General features: G+C 41.0%; 1 protein-coding gene across 10 annotated transcripts in view; it reads right to left on the reverse strand.

The window, feature by feature from the left end:
* LOC140666542 (protein turtle) overlaps positions 1 to 23342 on the reverse strand; it is a 223037-nt gene that overhangs the window by 81866 nt on the left and 117829 nt on the right. For 7 of the 10 annotated variants that reach the window (XM_072893820.1, XM_072893827.1, XM_072893825.1 and 4 more), the window contains one exon: positions 5551 to 5595. The gene's annotated coding sequence lies outside the window, so the exon portion shown is untranslated. Of the gene's footprint in view, positions 1 to 646; positions 2316 to 5550; positions 5596 to 10108; positions 10159 to 21084; positions 21442 to 23342 lie in introns of those variants that run through there. The other 3 variants (XM_072893821.1, XM_072893823.1, XM_072893824.1) reach the window with 3 other exon arrangements.

Consider the following 23342-nt stretch of genomic DNA (forward strand, 5'->3'; position numbering starts at 1 on the left):
TAAGTGAAAATAATCACACAAGTTTTATTTATATCTTTATCTTGTATTTATTTATCTTTGGCTTTTCATTATTTCAATGAGTAGCATAAGTAATTATCTTCGCAGCTCAAACACTCAGACATCTCGCCATCAAAGCGAACGCGGATCTCGGAGCTTCACAGAGATCATTATCGTGAGGATCGGCGTGTGTAGTTAGATGACTCCTACGCGTAATTAGCACTAATTACTCGCAAGAATCGTTGGATCGCACAGGCCTCATCGACCGAGCGCATACATCACGACTTCCTCTCCCTTTCTCTATTTGGCTGCCCTTTTCGGCCACCCTTCGTGTCGCAAACGGACCTAACCTGCACGACCCAACCGCGTTGCAACCTGCATCCAGCATGGAACGGGGCCATGTGCACTGTCTGGTCAGATAGTGTCGACGAAGCGAGGGGGCGCGAAGAGTACGAGAGGGAGCGAGCGGTACATGAGCCGAGGTCGAGGAGGCCGATATTCACCCACCTCCTCGCCTCTACGGCCACCCTTCCCACTGTCGCCCCGCGACCAAGGTTACTCCTTGGAGTCGCGTCGTCAAGAGCGAAAAAAAAAAGAATTAGCCAAAGACGCGTGGAAAAAGAATGGACTGCTGATGCCGAGAGCTTACCGAGAAGCCTGCTAAATCCGGATCCTGAATTCGCCTCCACCTCTCTCACTCTCTCGCTGGGGTGTGGTTCCTTCGCGTACGGGCGGGGCCAGAATCACCCCACGGGATTAAGGACTTTGGATTTGGCTGGTTTCGGGAGACTCGCGCGCACCGTCCGTATACGTATCGCTTCCGGTGTCCGTCCGCGCGTGTTTGTGTCGACCTGGGTGTACAGGGTGCGGGTGCGCGATGATGAGTCTCACCACGGGAGCGACGATAAAGAACGAGAGGCAGAGAAGGAGCAAAAGCGTCGAAAGCGCGCGCACGTATGTGTGTCTGTATATACTTGTGTACGTCTCTCTTTCTTTTATCTTCTTCTCGCGTATATATACACGAATGTATATCTCTATACGCGTGTATCGTATAACGGGTACGTATGTGTGTGTATATGCGCGCGCGGCCGATTACATGTGTGCGGCGGAATCTGTATCAGCGCGAACGCGCGTGTAACGGTGGGACGCGATGACGGTATAAATGGATGTACGTTGGTGATCGGGACCGACGGGGTGTATGCCTGTGTGTTGCGTGTGTAGGTTTTTTTGGAAGAGAAGTGGATCAGGATGAGGGGGATCGGCCTAGAGACGAGGTCCTGCCTTCGCTAGGACATTGTTATTCCTAGTATCGCGTCCCAACGAAACCCAGCCGCTGCCAGCTCGATCCTCCCGCGACGGTCACCCCCGCCTATTTTCGCCGACGTCGATTCTCCGATCAAGACCCGCAAAGGTCCTGCCTTCGCCGCACAAGAATTTCTCGCCGTCTCTCAGTCACGTGTCTGGTCACGCCGCGACATTGTGCATCGACGAGCACCGTTGATGATTATCACAATTCTCCTCCTTTCGTCCGTCATCGATTCACTCCGGGTACATTGCACCAGCAGAGCGCTTTCACGAGGCTCCCCACATCGTGGGGGCGAGCTTGTTTTCGAGAGGTAAAAGCGCGCGCTTCGACGACGTCGGAATAATAAACGTCAAATCACAAAGTTTCGGTGACGGAGTTTCGTAGATTAATCTCCAGAGGTAACCAAGTCTCCCCGAGACTCGCGACCTTCAGCCTCGACCTTCGCGATCGATGGCGGCGCGGGCGAGCCAGCCAAGCGTGTGCCGTTCTCCGGCAATGCGATAGATTTTCTCTATCGGCGATCACCGTCGTGGATCGTCGCTGTCACTCGCGTCACTGCTGTCCCAATCGCGTGCACACAACCCACACGTACATGGATATTAGCACTTAATAAATGAAAGAGACCGATTCGCGATTTTCGACACCCCACTAGGTTTCTCCTGTCGCAAACGCATTCACGATTTCTCCCCAACTGTGTCTTCGCGGAGGCTGTCGGCGGCCGCCAGCGTATCCGACTATTCCGCAGTCACGAAGAAAGCGCGAAAAGTGGAACACGGTGCGTTTGCGACGCTCGGACGCTCGAAGCGGGCGACGCGACGCGACGCGACGCGACGCGACGCGACGCGACGAGCGGCTCGTGACGCGCGGATGAGACACGGTACGGACGCGCGCCAATTTCACTAGGTCGCTCGTCGCTGCCGATCGCGGTATCCTGAAGAACGCGTAACGCGCCGCGAGGGAGTACACCGAGGTGCCGCTTGCCTGGCGATGCTGCGCGGCGCCATGACAGCGCGTTAGCTTCTCCACCACCGTCCCCACCTAAACAATCCCCACCGCCGTCGCGCCCTTCTACCCTCGCGCCGTCAGCAACCCCCTGCTGTCTCTCGCGTTTACTCCTTTTATCCGCCGCCACCGTCGCCACCACCGCGACGGCGTTCCCCTCGTTCCCCTTCCGCCTCGTTTCAACCCTCCACGGCTCCACGATCCCCTACCGCCCCTCGCAACGAACCGTCCTGCCTCGGCCCCACCAACGCAATATTGATCGGGCGGAAGGGCGGCATCCAGGAGTGTAAGGATTTACCGAGGGCACCCCGGGGCGAACGTCTTTCCTCGCCTCACCTTTGCTTCTTTTCTATTTTTTCGACTTTTCTTACCGTAGCTTTTTCAGTTCCTTCTTACAGAGACATCATCCTACAGAATTGTTTTTTCGCGAAACGCTTGGTTAATGTTTTTCCTTTCTCGAGAATGCTCGTTCTACGGAAAAAAGACGTTAGGAAACACGGTAGGTTGAGGGGATGATTCGGAAGCTGCACGTGGAGCGCTGCGTGCGGATGAAACTAGAAATTTCGCAATTACGAATTTGTGCGAAAGGAAAATACAGTCGAAAAATTATCCTTCAAGTTTCCGAATATTTACTTCAATTGCGTTTGATTAAACATTAAAAAGTAATCGGCCAATAAGTTTGATTGAAAATTGAGGAATATTATATCTAAGCTTAGGCAAGTCATTAATTTGATATACAATAGATTAAGTCTACAAAACTCTTTGTATTCGGAGAATAATATTTGATCAAAAAATATAATATTAAAAATGTTATTAATTATTCTCAGCTAATCATTCCAAGCCACTTCATGGATAGCTTTAAATGACTTTGCTATGCCATTGATAACTTCATTTCGATTTACGCCAATTTGGGTAGAGAGAAAACTCGTTACAGAGTTCAGTTTGCTTAGTCCGCCGCGGATAGAAAGACTTGAGGTTTATCTTTTAAAACTAACGGATCGCCAAAAGAGGAAAACTATGTTTTGTTTCGGGATGACGCTCAGTTTTATGGAAACTCCTCCTGTCATCGACCGTGATTAAAGGATGGAATTAAATAACGTTTCAGCCTAATTTTGAGTAAACTTCATGGACCGTAAAAACATATTCTCCTCTTTTGCACAGCGATAAAAATCATCGATACTTCGAACGAGCGTACCGTCATATTATTCTCATCATATGTAACTTCCAAGAAATAACGCACGCTTAAAAAATGTAAGCCAAAATTACATCCAAATGTCGTCTCTTACAGTCGTCTTCCGATATCGCAATTGTATCGATCGAGACGGCGAAAATCAAGCGTCGAAATAACGAAATATAGAGCGACTGCTTTACATCCGAGCGATTCGCGCTCGTCGACAAATAGCGAGAGAGAGAGAGAGAGAGAGAGAGAGAGAGAGAGAGATACGAGTTTTAAATTTTAATTCAGATACATCAGCCGCAGGCGGTTGTACGAGAAGTAAACAAATATTTGCATAATTTCCTCGCCAAGTGTATATTATTTTCTGCGGCTCTCCGCCATCGCGTTGAATATCGAAGGAAGGAGAACCGAAGGCGAATTCGCGCCAAGTGCGGCGCTAAATTTAATTAAGCACGCACGAGACTTTGCCCGTCGAAGGAACCAAGCGTACAACCTCCTTTTCTTAATTTATTCATCCTCGGCAGGGCCGTCGTCGACGCCAGCGGACGCAATTTAGCGAATCTTTCTCTAAAAGGTCGCCTATTTAGGCAGCCGTAGGCTACGATAATGTCATCGTCCGAGTGTGCGAATCGTCTTCGGAAATGGAAAGCTGTAAAATTTTTGCACAGCCGTGCGCACTTTAATTTCATTCGTTTACGCTCCGTTTATCAAGCGCACGGTTGATACCTCAGTTAAACGATACTCGTTTTTTTTTAATGTTATGTCTTTTTCTATTAGTAAATTTAATTACGTAAAGTATAATCTTCGACATGATGAAACGTTCGTTTGAAATTAATGTACATATATCGAATACACACGAGCGGCGCAACTACATGATTCATCATATGATCAAAGAAATTATCAGGTCAAAAAGTTCACGGTCTATCTCGCAAAAATATTAATAGTCGCCTTTCACCAAAATCATTAAAGCTGCCGCCTGAAGCAATAATTCTGCACGTTCTCGGACGAAGTTGATTTACATAAAAGTAGCCTTATTGGAGAGCTCGCGCCTACATACACATATAAGCGTTTTTTTTTTTTTTTTTTTCGAGGAAAGTGTAACTTTAATTTTTTGATAGAGACTGCAATTAAAAATATTTTAAAAAGTATATATACGCATAAAAAAGTTGTAACTGTTAACAAACAAGATTATCATTTTGAAATAATTAGTATTAATTTAGTTAATGTTATCATTAATATTAATAGTATTAATAATATTAATAATATTAATAATATTAATAATATATAGTAATATATAATATGTAATGTATAATATATAATATTATGAAAACATTTCTGTCTAATTTTATTTTATTCTTTATACGCAACCTGAAATTTTTACGATCCAAATGTAGACATTATAGACATTACGCATAAATATTGTCGCATATTCCGAGCGTGGGATAAATCGCACCTCGTGACAAGAGACTGCAAAAACTTTTGCTGTCCCGGCATTCTCGATACAAAAGCGGTGCCGCCGACATCGGAATTGTTTCGAGCGCTTTACAAGAACGGGAAACTTTTCAAGGAGATGATGCTCTGTGCCATCGCGCAGCCTGTTATTATCTCGAAATTTCAAATACGGCCGAGTGATCGCGAAACATGTGAATGAGAGAGGCGTGGATTCGCTAAATAAACGAAACAATTATGGTTTTTATCGCGCTTTCGTGCGTGAATTTTTCGAATCTCAAATTAGCTGAATCAATCGATATTGTCTCTACTGTCTGGCTGAAATGATCTCTAAATCGATTTCCGGATAATAGTCAACAGATGATCGTGGTGAACATTGGAATATTTCGAGAGCGCTCGAAACATTCTCTTTCCACATTGCGGTTTTCACGCAAATCGGAATCAGCGAGTAATTGTCGGAGAATTTATAGTGCACCCAGTATATATTATATTGTATATATCCCATAAAAGATAAAATCAAATTTATATCTAAATAAATGTAATACTGAATATAATTTATTAATTACATTCTTGCCAAAGACAACGTATTATTAATTGATATTTATTAATTGACACTTACCCTCAGAGCTCGCTGAATCTCGAATCCTAGAAGCCGTCTCAGGACCTAAAACAAGAAGAAGCAATAGTTGAACTTAAAGGCGTGATAACGTAGGAGTCGTGTTAGAACTTTTGCAATTTACAGTTCTGAAAAATCCTCCCGTAAGAGCGATCGCGTGACCAGGGGAAGGAAGAAGGGGAGAGTGGAGATGTGAGGCTAGCGGAAGTAGCCGAACATAAAGGTAAGGGTGCGCGAGAAGAAGGCGAAAGAAAAGGTAGGAAAAGAAAGAAGAAAAAAAAAGAATTTCCGGCGTGAGAGTCCTCGGACTTTCATCGATTTGGCAATCTGGTTATATCGAAACTTAATCAAAAGAGATCGCAGACTTTTCTCTCCTTCAAGTGATCGAGGGGCAGATTGCAAGTAGAATGGTTAATCGGCTCTTGATGATGTAATCAGGTCTCTTAAGCTATCTTAACCAAATTATCAAAATATAAAAAAATATATATGAAAATTATTTGCTAATTAAAGACGTGTATATTTTGACAGCTATAAAAAATAATTGGGCAAAATTTGTGTACTATTAATTTTTTGTTTTTATTTATGTACGTGCAATTTTTTATGATTAAGCTATCTAGCCCTTCATAACTTTTTAACGGCTAGAACAAAAAAAAAAAAAATTTTTTATAACAAAAAATAGCAAATAACAAATAATTTTCACATAATTTTTTTATGTTTTGATAATTTGGCTCAGGTAGTTTAAGAGACCTAATGTAATCGTCCACCTTGAGATCGATCAATTACATTGATTTCAGATTTGTTTATGGATAGCCTTTAGTAGGGGAAAATTAAACTTTTAGATTTCAGAATTCTCCCAGTTTTGCGCTACAAGAACTTTCAAAGCTTCGATATAAACTTTTTATGAGTGGAAAGACGCAAAACCAAAGAGATATGCCTACCACTGATACTAAGATTGTAGCTATGAAAAACTTGGTGCATCAGTTTTAACGCCATTCCAGGAATTACAACGCGCATTAACGGCATTTCTTTCGGCAGAACCCGTAAAATAAGAGAAAGATGGCGGGAACGCGGTCGATATACTTGTCACGGCCAGACTATTCAGTCGTTAGAAGGAAAAAAAGTGAAGAGAACGAGACTGCGAGAGCAAAGCTCTGGATATTCGAACGAAAACTGTGTTGAGAAGGAATAGACTGGCAGTAAAAGGTGGAAAATGGAGGACTTAAAAAGTAGAAATCTTGCCTTTCGTTCGTTTTCTCTCTCTCTCTCTTTCTTTGCCTCTTTTTCAAAGTCTCGATAATGCATCTAGTATTTTATTATTTCAAAATGTCGGGACATTACCTACGCACGTCCTCCAATATTAATATATATATTTTCTCAGCAGAAAAATGCCCTCACAAAGAGAGCCGATAATAAAATAATTCACGTCGCCGCCATTCGCGGGTATCGATCTGTTTAGGGAGGAGAACTCGGTCACGAAAGTCCGTAAATCGCGCCGCGCCGTAGATTATTCGCTCGGAATCGCCGCAGAATATTTGGTCGCTGAAAATAAATGCAACGTTCGCGGCACAACAGAGCCTTCGGCTACGGCGAGCGGTTCCGTCGCTCCCGGGAAGCGTTTCCGGCAAGGAAACGCTGACCGTAAATTGTTAAATAGCTACACTTAACGAACCTGCCAGGCGGGTCTAAAGAAAACTAAATATAGTTTACGAGTCTGTAAAATTCGTGCGCGAGTTTGTTGAAATGAAAATCCTTTCGCGTGTAAAATCCGTCACGTGTGTTGATGATCTCGCGAATAATATCGCAATTCACTGTTACTGTTCTAGGAGTATAAAACAAAAAAACTTTTCTGCATTTCCTCGCTGTCAAATGTCTCGTTTAAACTGTACCAAATGGCAATAATACAATGCTCTATGGTTGTTAAAGTAACATGTACGTTTTCCGTATTTATTTTTTCTCTTAAAATTTTAATTAGATATTTAATTATTTAATTACGATAGGAATTAAGATGCATCAAAAAATAAATTTCATCATTAAAATTTGATCAAAAAAACAACACCAGGTTAATTAAATTAAATGTAAAGTCTGCATTTGAGAGCCACGATAGCGTTGAACCGCATAGCATATCCTGCATAAAAAAATAGTGACAAAACTCTTGAACTTCACGAAGAATACACAGTATTCGTAAATAATTTACGACTAATGAATAATAAATTGTTAAGCCTTGCAACACAAGATCGTCGAGTAGTAGTGGAACGAGACAAAGTTACGTTACAGCACAAACTTTAAAAGTGAGAAGAGGAAAAACTTTTCGCGCAACATTGTTAAAAATAGTTCCATCGAAGCGCTAATGTGATTGCACAAAATGTTTGAAATAGCTCGCATAATTTATCATAAATGTCACGTCTGTATTTTATGAATGCGTTTGCGAGCCGAGGCGACGAGCCCGCGGACGTGACTTTAGTTTAGAATTCTGCCAACTCCATCCAACTCTCATTTGCACTGAGAGTACACCGAAACTGCAACGAGGCGCGAGTGCTTTCTTTTGAAATTCGGAGTCTGGTTAATCGAACGCAAACTACGACGCCGCTGGCTATCAAACTTTATAAGAGTGCTACTTGCTTGTACCGTTGTTGCAAAGCAAATATTTGCCATAATTCAAGCAGGAATTGGCAGGAAAGAAGATATCCATTTATTCTTGTCTCTCTTTCTCTTTCTATTAAAAATAAACAGATTTTGTCTTCTTATCATTAATCCATTCTCGACAGCTCTTTTTCGTAATCCGTATCAACGTCAAGAGACTTTCGTTTGCATCCGTCCCCTCTTACTGTCAACATGATCCTCCCCGAGTTCTTTCATTCCTTCCGCGATTTCCTCTCCTCTGGTACGATCTTGTGTAATGTCACAGGAAAAAGGAAAGAGAGAAACCACCCCTCTTCGGTCTATGCTTTCCCGTTGCGACACATCGAAATTGGCCTAAGCTCCTAAGCGGAAAGGATCCAAGGACGGAAGTGATCTGCCTCAGGGGCGTAATGCCTTTCGCGTCTTGCTTCTCTCATCCCTCAGAATCGGCGAGAAATCTAGGAAACTGCAGGACCAAATCTAATCGTCCGCACGCCCGTCCCGTGAGAAATGTCTCTGAGGAGCTACAAGACTCGAACGAGAACTTCGGGCTGTGCCTCCTCCTCTTTATTGGTCGAACAGGTGAGTCTTTTGTCTTTACTATTGTCTGTCGAATCCCTCGGTTCCAATTTTCTGATGATGGAACACACGAGGTTTCTTACGGAGGTTCTATAATGTAATCAACTGGCGACAAACGACTTAATCGTCTATAAAATTAAATTCGAGGCGCCGTTAAATTATTTCAGGTATCGAATAGATGAAGTGAAACAAACTGTATTCGCAGCAAACAGATTTAAATCACTCGTTCGATGTTGCATCCAAGTTGAAAAGTATCGTCTATAGGCTGGTGTTGAGACAAAAGTAGTCGGTTCTAATTTTGACGCAAAATGTGTGACGAGTTGAAGAAAACTAGACCAATCGTAAGTTTGTGCGATTCTGACGCGAAAATTCTAATTTTAGATCCACTTTAGTCAACCGATATAAATATAAACTCATCCGTCGTGTAAGAAATTCCGCGTGATTGTGTGAACTGGCGAAGCACAACTTTCTTCCCGTCTATCTGAAATTTCACACACGCATACACACGCGTGCGCGTACACACACTATTTCATGTTTATACCAATAATCTATATGCAGAGGGTCGGTCGGTTCTGAACATCGAATCGCTCGGCGGAAAATCAATGTCCTTCTCGGTACCAGGCTGAGATCGGTCTGGAGATCCACGAGGAAGTTTGAGCGGCTAGAAATAGGTAGTAGGTACGATAGCTATGCACACATTAATGCATATACACTTGGACTGCGTGCGTACAGGTGTACGTAATTTCATTTGGTAATCGCCGCTCGCCCATAAACAGGTGGTCGGAATTTGCGACCCAAGTTCGGATTGAAATCGATTGGTTCGCTGCAAGTTTCGTATGTATGTTGCCCTGTTAGTATGCATCTGTCGCTGAATAACGATGATAATTTCGCATATTTTTACCTCTTTAAATTATATCGTAATATTATTCGCCCGCCTTTCTTTCTTTATGCAATTATCCGCGACGAATCTAATTTAATGAACAGCCTGGGTGTGTTAATTTAATAGAATGTATTAATTTAAAATCATACACTTTTAATATTCTACATTAATATATTCGCATATGCACTCTCGAAAATTTATATCATTTTTAACTATATAAGACTCTCTAAGACTGTAATTTATTTCTGTCATTCTAACAGATTCGATAATCATTCCAACACATTCTAACAGCAACTAACTTTCCCGCCTTCCGCATGTGCATACCAAGTTTTAAGGAAATATTACGGGGATGAAGTCAGAGAGAACTGTCTCATAAATGAGCCCGATTCAGCCCGACGCTTACAACCGACGAGAAAGGGAAACGGAGCATCAGAGCTCGGACCGACGAAAGCATTGAAATGCAAATGGACGGTAGCTACACACTTGTCTCGCTGTTCATGCACGAACGAAGGATTGGGAAAGGCGGACGTGCGTCTAGCTGCCCGTCTCACGTGCGACTGGGCAAAGCTCGTTCACTGCGCAGACCCCGGGCGCAGCCGAGTGTAGCATGCATGAAACTCTACACATTAAGCTATTTCTAACGTTATCATCGCACGAATATGCGTATACGCGAATTATTAATACGCCTTCTATTAATAAATAATATTTCCGTCGACGACACTTTTGCACGAATGTAATAAAATATCAGATAGCAATGCGAGAAATTATTTTGATCAACGAGTTCAATCGCCGCGCGATTAGTGTCGTGCATTTATGATGCATTTTATTAAAGCTGACTGCCCATTAATTAATGATTATCCACCATCCTTTCCATGCCACCTGCGGTGCAAATGAAAGCTGACGCAATTCGTGGTCAGTCCGTTAACATCGATAATATGTAATTACGTCTATCACCACCCTGTCTATGTATAATGTACATATATTCAGAACTTTATCTCGCGGCGATATGTCGTTGCTGTAGCTATATCGGACATGTTCCTCCAATGTCTTTTTCTCGCATCGTTTTTCATTTATTTATTTATTTGTCAGCGTATACATAGCAATGTAATAGTGGATTGTCACGGACTAAAGAAGACTACGTTGTCGTCGACCGACCTCAGGATGATTGCTGATCGAATTACCAGACGAACCGACGTCCGACGAAGGATTCCTCGGATTCCGGTAAGACCGGAAATTTAATTCCGAAGTCTGCCACAAAGGACGACCAGGCAACGGAATTAACGAATTCGACGAAAGATTCTCCTTCGAATTCCACCCCGCGTCACTAACCCCCGACTATCTTGCTTTTCCCTTTTTTTTTCCTTCTTTTCCTTCTTCTTAACGTCTTTCGCACAGCCACCGGATGGAAGACACGATTTGTCGATTCTCTAGAAGTACGAGAAGACCGTCGTAGACTTCGACTACTTGACTCAGTTAATTATGGACTAATGGAAGCAAAAGTTCCCCCAATAAACGAACTTGCGGAGAGACAGAGAGAAAGATCCAGGACATTATGGTAGAAGGACTAGGTGGTCGTTCGCGTTACAGTCTTCGAGAAGATGTTTCTTAGCAACCACCTTCTAATTATGCCAAGTATTCTACAAATTGGCGACGGAAATGCGAGCGGGGGAGCATTTTGGTTTCAATAAAGCAACTTGATTGCCATTGTTATTGTGCGTGATGTAATGGCGAAATACCAAGTCATTGTAATTTTTCTCGTTGATACTCTTTTGCCGTAATTGATTTTTTATTTTATATATCTGCTTAGCATATTATATATTCAATATTTTAAAATATATATTATATTATATATTTAACTTTATTTTAGATGCGCGAAAAAAATAGCCAATTAACGGATTCTTTGAATTAAAATGTTTAAACATTTATAAACTGCAAATTTACATCTTATATTGCATCGATTTCTGGTGAAAAAAAAGAAAACAATTCTGTTGACGGATATTTTATAAAAATACACAATGTTCATGCTCGACAAAATTTGTTTATACTCGTTGTATCGAAAAGGTGAGAGTTATAACCCGCAAAGAATCAATTAAAAGCGATTAAAATTAGAGACGACGCGTTGAGAGAAATATAAACATGGAAAGTGGAAAATCAGAAGTATGATATGTATGTAAGTACTAGACCGGGAGCGCGGGAGAGTTTGTTTCCAACTCTCCAAAATTCTATAGTATTAATTTATCTTCGTCCCTTTAACTTCTATCGCGAGCCTCGGAGCCCACAGGTCCATCGATCAATGTGTCCGATGTATGATGTGCCTTTCAGGTACTTCATCCCTCTTAACACCGTACGCCCGCGCGGTAACGGAGCATTTTCCCTCTCTATCTTTCTTCCTCACGCAGAACCTCACACCCTCACACACCCGCGCAACCCCTGCGTGACTTTCGGAGTCAGTGCATTCCTCTTTATGTTCCTTCTCATTCCACAGCATAAGTTACGGTCTCTTATCCAACCATGCTACCGGCAGTAAATATTCCTTTGCAACCAATTTCCATTTGCACGTATTTTCACCCTTCGGCTCGCTTAGTTTACTTCGCGCACGACCGTCGTCCTTTTTCCGCAAAGTAGGAGCAAGTGATGAATGCGGTAAAATTAAAAGGGTTTCGAAAAGTTTTCTGAATTTTAGCGTTACGATTACAAAGAAGAGAGAGATAAAACGAGAAAATATACATACTTTATCGGCGATGCCGCTATCCGAAACACATGAATGAACATAAAAACTCGAAATCGTGAAAGCATGTGGCATGCGTATATAAACCCAAAAAATAAGCTGTTTCAATAACTCGCCTGAGAATCCGCAACGTGCAAATTGTGCCAACGAGAAAGAGCCAGCATCGATTTTTATTCGTTGATAAATTTTATTCCGTCATTTTATACACATTTTATACACACACACATACACATATTCATTGCCATAAATGTTTCAAGCAATTTTATTTCCGACTAGGACCTGCAACGCGTTTTCTCTCACCTTTTTTCCACGATTTTTCACACCGGCGCGGCGCGGAATCATTCTCGTTTCGTCGGGCGTTTCGATCCAACACCCGTCTATTTATGTTTCTTCTAGCTCCGCTGCATAAGTTACGACTCGCCACCCTCGTGCAGTAAATATTCCTTTCTGCCTTCGTCATGCAGCCAATTTCCATTTGCGAATCCTCTCACTTGCATGAATCTTTTTTTCAATTTGCCAACGAGAAGAGAGAATCTCGCGTAACAAATACGAAGAGCCCATATTGCGACACGCGTATTTATTTATTTATTATCCAGAACGTGAGCTCAGTCTCATATATTTTGCATATTTTAATACAATATATTGTGGCAGAGAAATGATACACACATGTGTATGCACATTTATAAAAAAAAAATGAAAAAAAATAAATATGTTTATAAATAATACTTTAATTATGCAGCCTTCGTTTGCACGATTATACATTTGCACAGGAGCTGATGAATATGTTAAAACACTTCGAATAAATTTGAGGAAAAATTTGCGTAGATAAAGGGAGAAAGAAAAAAGCTTTTTAATTTTTTTTTTTTTTTTTTTTACATTAATCAATTTCAGAATTAAATTTTTCTTACTAGATATTTTAATTATTTAAAATTTAATTTAATTGATTAGAAAATTTAATTTATAATTCAAACAAATCAACAATATATTTTATTAAAAACCATGAGAAGATATTATCTCTTTCTTTTTATAAAAAGTTTTTAAATATGCTGAACTTCATTATCGTCGTACATTGCAAATAAAATCTTCGTTCATATGCGAGCTCAACTATTGATTTTCTTGTTAAAATATGTCAACATTGAAAATATTCATGTAAAGCCTCATACACTGATAATGTATCTGTTCTAGCTCGAGGTAAAACTTTATGAATAATAGAATCCGAGGAAAAAGATTATTAAAAGTTCGTATGAACGGTCTTTGGCAAAAAAGAAACCGGATAAAATACGCGTACGTATTTGTTGTTCAAGAGTTCCACCAAGCGCGGGACAATCTTTTTTGTATTTATAATTTATGTGCCACAGTAAGTACTTTAATCTTTTTTTCTGTCGTGAAATGAGATAGTGGATTTGTCGTACGCGCGTCGTCTTTCGCAGGGAACGTCGAAAAGAATCTTCCATGCAAATGTATCCTTACGCCGCGTGACAAAGAATAGTAAATATACGGAATGTGAAAAAATACTGAGGTCCAGCTGGCTCTCGCTTTCCCTTCTATTTTTTTTTTCATTTTTTTTTTTTTTTCGCGTACACGAGAAACATATTACATTACGCTTGATTGTTGTGTTTCTTTTTTGTCCTTATCTCTTCTCGTAAGTTGTGAGTAAATAGAAAACGTTAGACTTCTGAAACTCGCGCGCACTCGGTTATAATTGGAAGTGCAACATTTTCCCAAACACACTCTACCGTCTAATCGGTGTATTTGCAGAAGTGTTAACCGAAGTAAACTTTGTCGACTCTTGTTGCAAAAGTTTTATTTCATTTCAATTCCGATTGAGGCTGTATAGATTTTATCACTTAAAATCTGATATCCCTGATGAAATATTCGATTGGTAATGAAATTGTCAAGATTTACGAAGCGGTATTATATTTGCAAATTATATACGTAGCAATAATAAATATTCGCTGTTTATCGCACACAAAACTTAATACGACCATCATCAAACGTCGTCATACAGTCGTAATCGCGAGTAGTAATCTAGATTCATGGTTGCATCTATATCTAGAAATCATGACGGTGTCGCTCGTCTCGAAGACAAGCTAGTTTATCCTTCTTCCTCTCGCTTCCCCGCCAACGCTCGCAGATATTCCCGGACGCATAATCCTCCTTCGAGCCCCGGCGATTCGAGACACGTTCGCGGATCAGCGTCAGCGATATCATCGCGGATTAAGACGAGAAGCTACGACGAGGGAGGCGAGAGAAAAGGGAAGACGTTGGCAGAACCCTAAAGAAACTACCGAAAAACGGACGAGGAGAAAACAGAAGCTGCAGGTGAGAGGGAACGAGATGGCAGCCTCTGCTACAGCTCGAGAGAGACACGACCTCATAGTATCTCGCTTAGAACTCGCCCAGAGAGACCCGCCGGGTAAGCGGAAGAGGGTAAAGCGGGGATGTAGCCGGCTTGAACACGTTTGCGCGAGTTTTATCTGTCGGGTCGACCTGCCCACCCTTACTTCTTAATTACCGAGCCAGCTCCGTACATTCGTTTCGCAGCTCGGAATTTCGGTCTCGAAACGCTTTTACCTTTCTTTTGCCATCCCCGTTCTAACCTTCTTCGCACTCATTGCTAAGAAAGCTTCAAAACTCTGATATCATAATTTAATTTCAAATAATGAAGATAATAATTTTCTCCTTTTAACGGTATCAATTAAATGGATCACCCTTTTCAGAATTTTTAATAACTATCACGGTTTAATATTATGATATTAACTCATTTATTCAACATAATTTATTCTCGATTCTATTTTATTACTTTTCTTCAATCCATTTCATTTCTTTCCCTCATCTTTCTATCTCATCCGAAAGTCCCACAGCAAATTGTACTTTATTCCTTGTTCTATTTTTTTTCCTCCAGACGTCCAACGCGTATTTCTCGCTGCTGTTCGCCATCTCCCCATGAGGGAAAAAGCATCTAGGGGTGGTTACTTCGCGCGCGTGAAAATCGTCCGTCTCACTTTTGGTGTGCCACGCCTTCGCTTTCACGTTTGTGCGAAAGCAGCGGCCCTGAATTATCGCGTTCATGGTGCCGTGATCGGTATAATTTATCGGTAGGAAGTTACTCGGGAGGAAAATTCGTTACTGATCACCTGTATAACTGATCACTGCAGCCGACCATCGCTCGCTAGAAAACGGAGATGGATCGGAACGTGTTTATTTACGCGGCGCGCTCTACGCTTCTGTAACTACTGACGCTGCTAATGCGTTACACGCGTCAATGATGCATTAAGAGGTTAAAGCATGAAAGTGGAAAAACATATGACATAGAGAGAATGAGAGATTTGACGCATTAACGCTCTCTTGGATAAATAAATTATTCATTGCAATATATCGAGGATTCCCCGAGGATCGTTAAAGAGACACGTGGGTGATGGAAACGTCAACGTTGCTCGAATCGAGCGTTAAAGATATGCGTCGACGATAAATTATTAATTTTATCTTATTAAAGTTGCAATATCGCGGTAATCAGTTTTTTGACAAAATTGGAAATAAAAAGATTTTTATAAAATCGGATATTGCATTTAGCGTAATCGCATATCCGCTCTCTCGATTTCTAACTAATACGAGAATCGCGCTGCATTATCGGTTTAATTTATATGCGGAACGCTCAAATAATTCGGTATAACACGCGATCTCCACCGAGAGAGCAAATCCCACTTGAAACCAAATTCAGAATGACCGTCGATGCGGACGAATCCGAACGGGGTAGGTCATTGCGCGCCACTCCGCGCTTTTAATCCGTGTGCGTCCCCACTCGATTACCCATTTACGGAAATAACCCCCGATTTTAATTCTAATCGGCCAAAAGCTGTGTTTGTTCCATCTGATGGGCGCATCGTACGTATATCGTTCCGCTTATCGCCGAAACAGATCGAAAATCTCTTCCGTCTTATATATGTACACGCGCGCTCCTCTGAAATTTTATTTTAATATACGACATCGTGCGACACAACTCGCGATTCAAGAGTGTCTGATGTTTATAGTTTATATGTCACAAGCAACGTGCGCGGAAATTTCTCGAACAATATCCGTGGCTTATGAGAAGCCATAACGCGCCGAATGGCCCATTCGTCGCGGGACGCGAACCGATGGTGGGATTATCTCGGCGACGTTATTAACGCACATCCAGAATGACTCACACAATGTGCGACACGAATATAAATTGTCAATCGTTTTTCGCGCAATACCCGTACCTATCGTGGCCGTTTTGTTCACCGCGATTGAATTAACGAGCTTTGTTAGCTCGCGATTCGACATTCGTTCATCTTATCGCGAAATTCTCCGATTGAACGGAATATGACGATTAGTTCATTCATAGAAGCTGAAAATACACGACATAAAAGGACGATTAATAAATCTCCAATTTCTTTTATGGGTTCCTGTGTCTGAAACTTTTAGTACAGCCGCGCGTGTCCTTGAAACTCGGCTACGCGAATTTGAGGATTTATTACGTGCAAAGTTTTAAAGACACGAGCTCTGTTTGAATTTCAAAATATTCTATACGCTAAGTTTCTGGAACGTGGGCGCTGAAGAATATGAAAATTGTATTATCATGCGTCCCTTTACACAAGGTTAAAGACAAAGTTTTGTGCGGATTTTATTTTAGTAGAATAATTGACGGTGGGAGACGATTATAAAAAATGTACGCCTTCCAAAAAGATATCTTTTTTTCTTCGATACACGTATTCTGAAAAGAGATCCTCCTTTTTCTCCTTGATATGTATGTTTCCCCCCGTGCTTTCAGTCCCTGATTACGAATAAATGACGATTCATGAGATAACGACACATTTCGACAGCCGAGAGGAATTGTAACAAACGACGTCAAGACACCCCCGCCCCCCTATTGTCAACGCTTGACGCGTTTCCGACAGCAGGGGCGCGCTAGGCACGTAGGAAATTACGTTGCACGTTAGAACGCGGTTTTCGAGTTGTAGAAAACGGTCGGCATGTGAACGCGACGATCAACGAGAAACCGAGGGCGCACAACATGCCTATAGAGAGATATCTCGAGACGGGAAGAGACGCGTCGAACTCTCAACGGCATCCTCGCAAGAGGAATAAGCGACACTGATTGTCGGGATGAAATTGTGCTCGGCACGTTTTGGCTGTATGTATAGGTACGTACATAGGTATAGGTACGAAGATACTTATATGAACGAGTATTGGACAGAGAAAAGAACGACGAAAAAGAGGAAGAGAAGAAGAAAACTCGGAGGGACAAGTCGAGGAAGGGTCTTAAACAACACTTGTAAAGCTTGGATAGCCTGGTCTCGCGCATTGTTCATCAAGTTTATAAAGTTACGATGGATGCTGAAGTAGCTAGATAAGCCGTCTCGTCCGAAAACTTGGACGAGAGAGAGAGAGAGAGAGAGAGAAAGAGAGCGATAGTTGCCGATACGTCGAGAAGCGCGAACATTTGCGTTGGTATTGTGTTAATTTTTTTCAAAGTTATTCCGTTTACTGAAATATATAAATAAATAAACGAGAAGAACAAAAATGACATTTATACGATATGCCGCGTTGAAAGGAATGTTGCGATGCAAGACAGACACTAGAAATTGCAGGGTGTTTTATCGCATTCGGAAAATGCGACATGATACTAACAATAATTGATTGAAAATATTTCGAGAGAGATATGTCATCTGAAAATATCTGTAACTCGTAAATCTCTATATTGTCGATGCAATAAAAAAAAGAAATTAAATGAAAAATATGAACATATATATGTGTTATGACATAATATGATGCATTTCACAACGATTTTTATAGCGACATGTCAAATGCGACCAACGCGTGTTATATTCTCTCTAGCCTAAGCAAGCGTAAAATTGACGCAGGCTTGTTTGTTACGAGTATGAGGAATGAAGCGCGATATAAAATCTAGGGCTTTTGTGAAGCGCGATGTAAATTTCGGCGTATTAAAACAATAGCGTTTAAACGGCATTGTATTTAAAGCGACAGAGATCCCCGTATTTATTTGCGAGACAAAGTCGCTGTAATTTACAGCTTGCGCGTTTGCGATAAGTTTGCCGTTTTTGCTAGAAATTAAGTATTAACTTGTGTGGAGGTTTTCGGCAGCCACGATCGATGAGTTTAATTTGCGTGCTCGCTGTAAATTGTTAATAGAATTTTATATGACAGTATTGCGCGCGCACACCATTTCGTATCGACTGTACAATTTATTACCGAAAAAGCCGGGGATCGCTCGCAGTCAACATTACATGATGCGGTTCGAACTGTTGCTGATTACATGCAGCACAGTCCACAAACAAAATTTAATGAAATTTGATTGCGTCGGTCGAACGTTTTAGTCAGTTAATACACCAATAAACGTGTATTATATCGGTATCTTCCAATCGTCGGTGTACAGTGTTCGTTATTGCTTCGCCACAGTTTTACCATTAATTTATACTGGGATAATATCGAGAGATAATATTGAGATAGTAACAGTAACTATCATTATTTACGCGGCACAAACGCGAGTGGGTGGCTCAAATTCCATCTAGAACAGAGAGAGAGAGAGAGAGAGAGAGAGAGCAAGATGGCAAGAGAGCCCGTATTCTCTTCCCGCACACATTTAGCCACCGTCCGATACCGAGCGTTGTTTGCTCAGCACGAAGATCGGCCTCCAGTGTCAACACGAGACGTGAAATCGGACAGGCACATTTATGCGATAAATGCGCGGCGAGAATACGGGACCCAAGATATAGATCATCGTACCCTTCGTTCGTGGACACCCGGTCCGTGATAAACTGGAGACGGAAGCAGGATTTATGTTGCACATCGCTCGAGAGACAAGAGTTTGCCCGCGCGCTAGAAATCGTAAGCACTTTGTGCGCGACCGTACATACCATACATGAAATGACACGGATGCAATCGTACAGCGACCGAAAGCCTCATGATATCTTTCTCGCGGACATCTGGCATGTAAGTGCCAATAAATCTGTACGTCGTAATGGAAGACACGCGCGAATCTCGACAACGTACGTGCTTCGAGAAAGCGAGCATTGAGATGTCGCGCACGAAATTCGATATTAGCTTGAAAAAAATATAGCGCGACGAATGCTTATCAGCATCAAGCAGACAGAAACGAGACGCTTTCGCTTTATCGCCAACAAAATTTGGATGGAATTGGATTTCACCGGATAAATACTCTCAACGACGAGAAAGAAAGAGAGAGAGAGAGAGAGGGAGAGAGAGAGAGAGAGAAAGAGAGAAATACTTGTATAATGCAAGTGGCCGTCGTGCGACGCTGTAAAAAAGAGGAAATTTTTAACTCGTTTTTATTAATGCACAAGAGAGAAAGAGAATAGTAGAACGGCGCGGATTATCTATCTATATTGTAAAATGCTCGGCGATAGCCGACGGATTGACGCCGATAGAAAACGAAAATCCGTCCGGCAAATAAACAACGAATATATGCAAATCGAAGCTGTATACAAATCGCGCGTTTCCATACATTCGGCTTCTGTATTGAAAAAAGCCGCGAGATATTTGTAAATCCTGTAAAAATACGATGGATTGATACGCGATTCATTCGTTCTACAAGAAGGAAATGGTTTGAGATTCGACATTTTTTAAATTCCGGACGGACCAATTCTGAGGGAAACTTTCGATTCGACCTGAGAGTAAAATTTTCTCGTCAGAAACAGTCTACGCTCTACACGACTTTAAACTTAAAAAAGTAAAGTCGCCATCAAAACAAACAATTCGATCTGACAAGGATCGAGCAACAAAAAGAGAGAGAGAGAGAGAGAGAGAGAGAGAGAGAGAGAGAGAATCGTTAAATTAAAAACTATGCTATTGAAGAAGAGCAGAAAATGTTAAAGTTGCGTTACTTGTGTTTTCCCGCCAAAATTTGATAATCTGAAATTTGTAGTTAATATATTAATATGAAAAATATATTTATAATACCATCCATATTTCATCGTATGAAAGATAAAAAGTAACATCCAATTTAAGCGTATAAATTGGTAAATAATTTTTTCCACACCGCTGGTCTTTGATTAATCGTACGCAATCCAATATGTTCATCTATCTCGTATGGTTTCACCGCACAAAATTTAAATATTCACGTGATCGAATTTGATAACACATTTGCAAATTATCAAATCTCGGATTCGCGAACATGTTCGAAACGCGTAAAGTGTCGAACGTTTCGCGCGCGTTTTGGCCGTATTTATCGACACGATTTGAAAGGTAATAATTCACGATAGCGTTGTACGTTCATTACCATAATGGAAACATGGCCAAACGTTTAGAACAGATGATACTAGGATATCATCGAACCTCCCCTTCTCCTCCCATTGGTATCAGCTTACCACCCCGATGATAGACGATATGAAATTTACGAGTATAAAATTGAACACTATACACGAAAGCGTTATGTTTGAACAGAGAGAGAGAGAGAGAGAGAGGGGTCGATTTTTACTTTGCATTATTATCGTTTGATGTGTATTAATTACCATTAGTGATTGATAGACGGTCGATAATTACGGAAAGAGAATTGCATTTGATTATAACTACACTATTGTTCGTTGCGAGCGCGAATATAAACGCGATACGCTAATAAGAGCACGAATTTATAGAACGCATTATATCGCAGAAATAATAATTTATTCAAGTGGTGATGTTAAAGCCAAAATATACGAGAGCCATTAAACATAGGTTATAAATTACTTACAGTATACGGTTTCGTAGTATTCACGTTGCTCTCTGTAACCAGTTATTCTCCGTCATAATGGCACTAGGTTCAATTTTCACTCACTGACGAGCGACCGCGTCGGTTAAAAGTCGGCAATGAACTGTATTAAACTCTAGATCTTCTCATACAATGCGTAGCGCCATCCCCACTCTAGCGCTCAGCCATCTCGTATCAATGAGACATAGTAAACGAATACTGTTTACGTTTCAATCTATTCATTGTATCTATGTGACCTTGCTTTATATAAGAGCTTGCGGTGAGAATAAATTCACCTTGTTCAGTGAATTTTTCAATAATGTGACAATTCTTCCAGGCAAATATATTTTACCTTTTACTTTAGTACATTTTTATTTACGCACGCAGAATTATTCTGAAATTATTAATAAATCTGTATAAATAATCTTCCTGCGACTTTCACAAATAGTTATATAAACAAAAAAGCCCATCTTTTCGAGGTTTCAATTTCGGCTCATCTACAATTTCAATCATTCGCTTACTCCTATTTATTTAACAATATTTTCCGTAATAATATCTTGGAATAATACTGTTCACATTTTCATTTTAAATATGTTGATAAAATAAAGTAAATATATGCGATATAAAATAAAATATATATTTAAATTTTATTTATAAAAACTGTTTCTGCTAACAGTGCTTATTAATATGTGAATAATTTTATATGTATAACAAAGATGTATGATAAAAGAGGTAGGTATGCAAAATATACTATTTCGCCGGTACAAGCTCGGTACATACAATTATCCGCATGAATATATGAAAATGCATTGCATATTCGACGAGAGGGAGTGCGTGCGGAGCTTTATGAAAGTTTGAAGTGATGCTTCCGCAGTGACGTCATTGCTTTCAGCGACGGCAAGCGGGGCTCGTCGAAATCGACATATTAAAGTTTGCCAGAAGGTATGCACGTGGAAGAGAACACTTTGCATCTGCAGGCCATTTGACCCGTAAGCGTCGCGCTAAAGAAGGAGAGTGCCTACTTTGCGGTGGGAATCCCTTATCGCGCGAAACTTTCGCGGGACCAGTTGCAGCGGCCTCGTAATCACGCTAATACCTCCTACCGAAAGCTGTGATCCCGTTACGCCCCGCTGGCTGTGCCGCATTTCCTTTTCATCCTGACCTAACTGAAATTCGCCGGGCGTCGTTAGGATAGTTTCAACTTGTAATCCGTAAGGGTATTTTTCAGACCGCGTGTAACCGCCGAGTGTATAATACATGTATGGTATGCGTCTGTGATGTGTGTGTCTATGTACATATAACTAATCTATGTATATATGTACCATTATAAAGTATGTAACTATGACTAGAGTAATTGGCGTATACGTAAGATGCTGCTGGAATTAGCGATCAAACGGTAATACGTTACATGAATTCTACTTTGCGTATCGAGCTCAAATGTCGACGTTCCCTTCATCAATATTCATCCAATCCAATCTACTTCTTTTCTCCAGCTTCAAAATTGATCAACGCAAAAGTTTTAGATTTATCTGTAATAAATTTTTAATTTAAAAGTTCTCTTTAAGTTATATACAAAAATATATTTATGTCAAAATGATATATAAAATATAAAACTTGTATATAAAGATAAAACTCTTGTAAGAAATTTAATTTGCGGTTCGACAAAGTGTTCTAACCACTGTTAAAAATTTAGTAGCGAAAAATCGAGTTCCCGTAGGGGGGGGGGGATTCAGAACGTTCGGATCGGTTAGGCCTAAACAAGAATTATTAATAACGTTAACACGATCAATCTCCAAACAGTTTTTATCCGGCCTACTCACGCGATCTTTGATGTATTCCGCTGCCTCCTGCTGTGATGCGTTTCGAATGAAAGTTGACGGGACAAACGCGAACGAATGCTCGTTCTATCACCGACTGAAACACCAAGTCACCAGCGGTTTATCAGTCTTTTCAGTCAATTTCAGACCATATCTTTACAAAAGTATTTTTCACGCGCCGGCAAGTAATGCAAAAAATGATCTGCAATGTCACGTAAATGAGACGAAAGTCTGGAATCAAGTTTGAAATATATGTAAAAGTTGGACTAACCGACTTTCGCACAAATATATTATAATGATAATTTTTAAAGCGTACAATCGGCATTTCATATAACGTCCTTCACGGTGCATAATTTGCACCCCGGCTTGCAGCGGCAGGACTGTTTCGGGCAGTAACATGCAGTAAACGATAATTTGCATAAATGTTACGCTCGCTTTGTAGAC

The sequence above is a fragment of the Anoplolepis gracilipes genome, chromosome 6, assembly GCF_047496725.1.
Source record: "Anoplolepis gracilipes chromosome 6, ASM4749672v1, whole genome shotgun sequence".
Taxonomy (NCBI): Eukaryota; Metazoa; Arthropoda; class Insecta; order Hymenoptera; family Formicidae; genus Anoplolepis; species Anoplolepis gracilipes.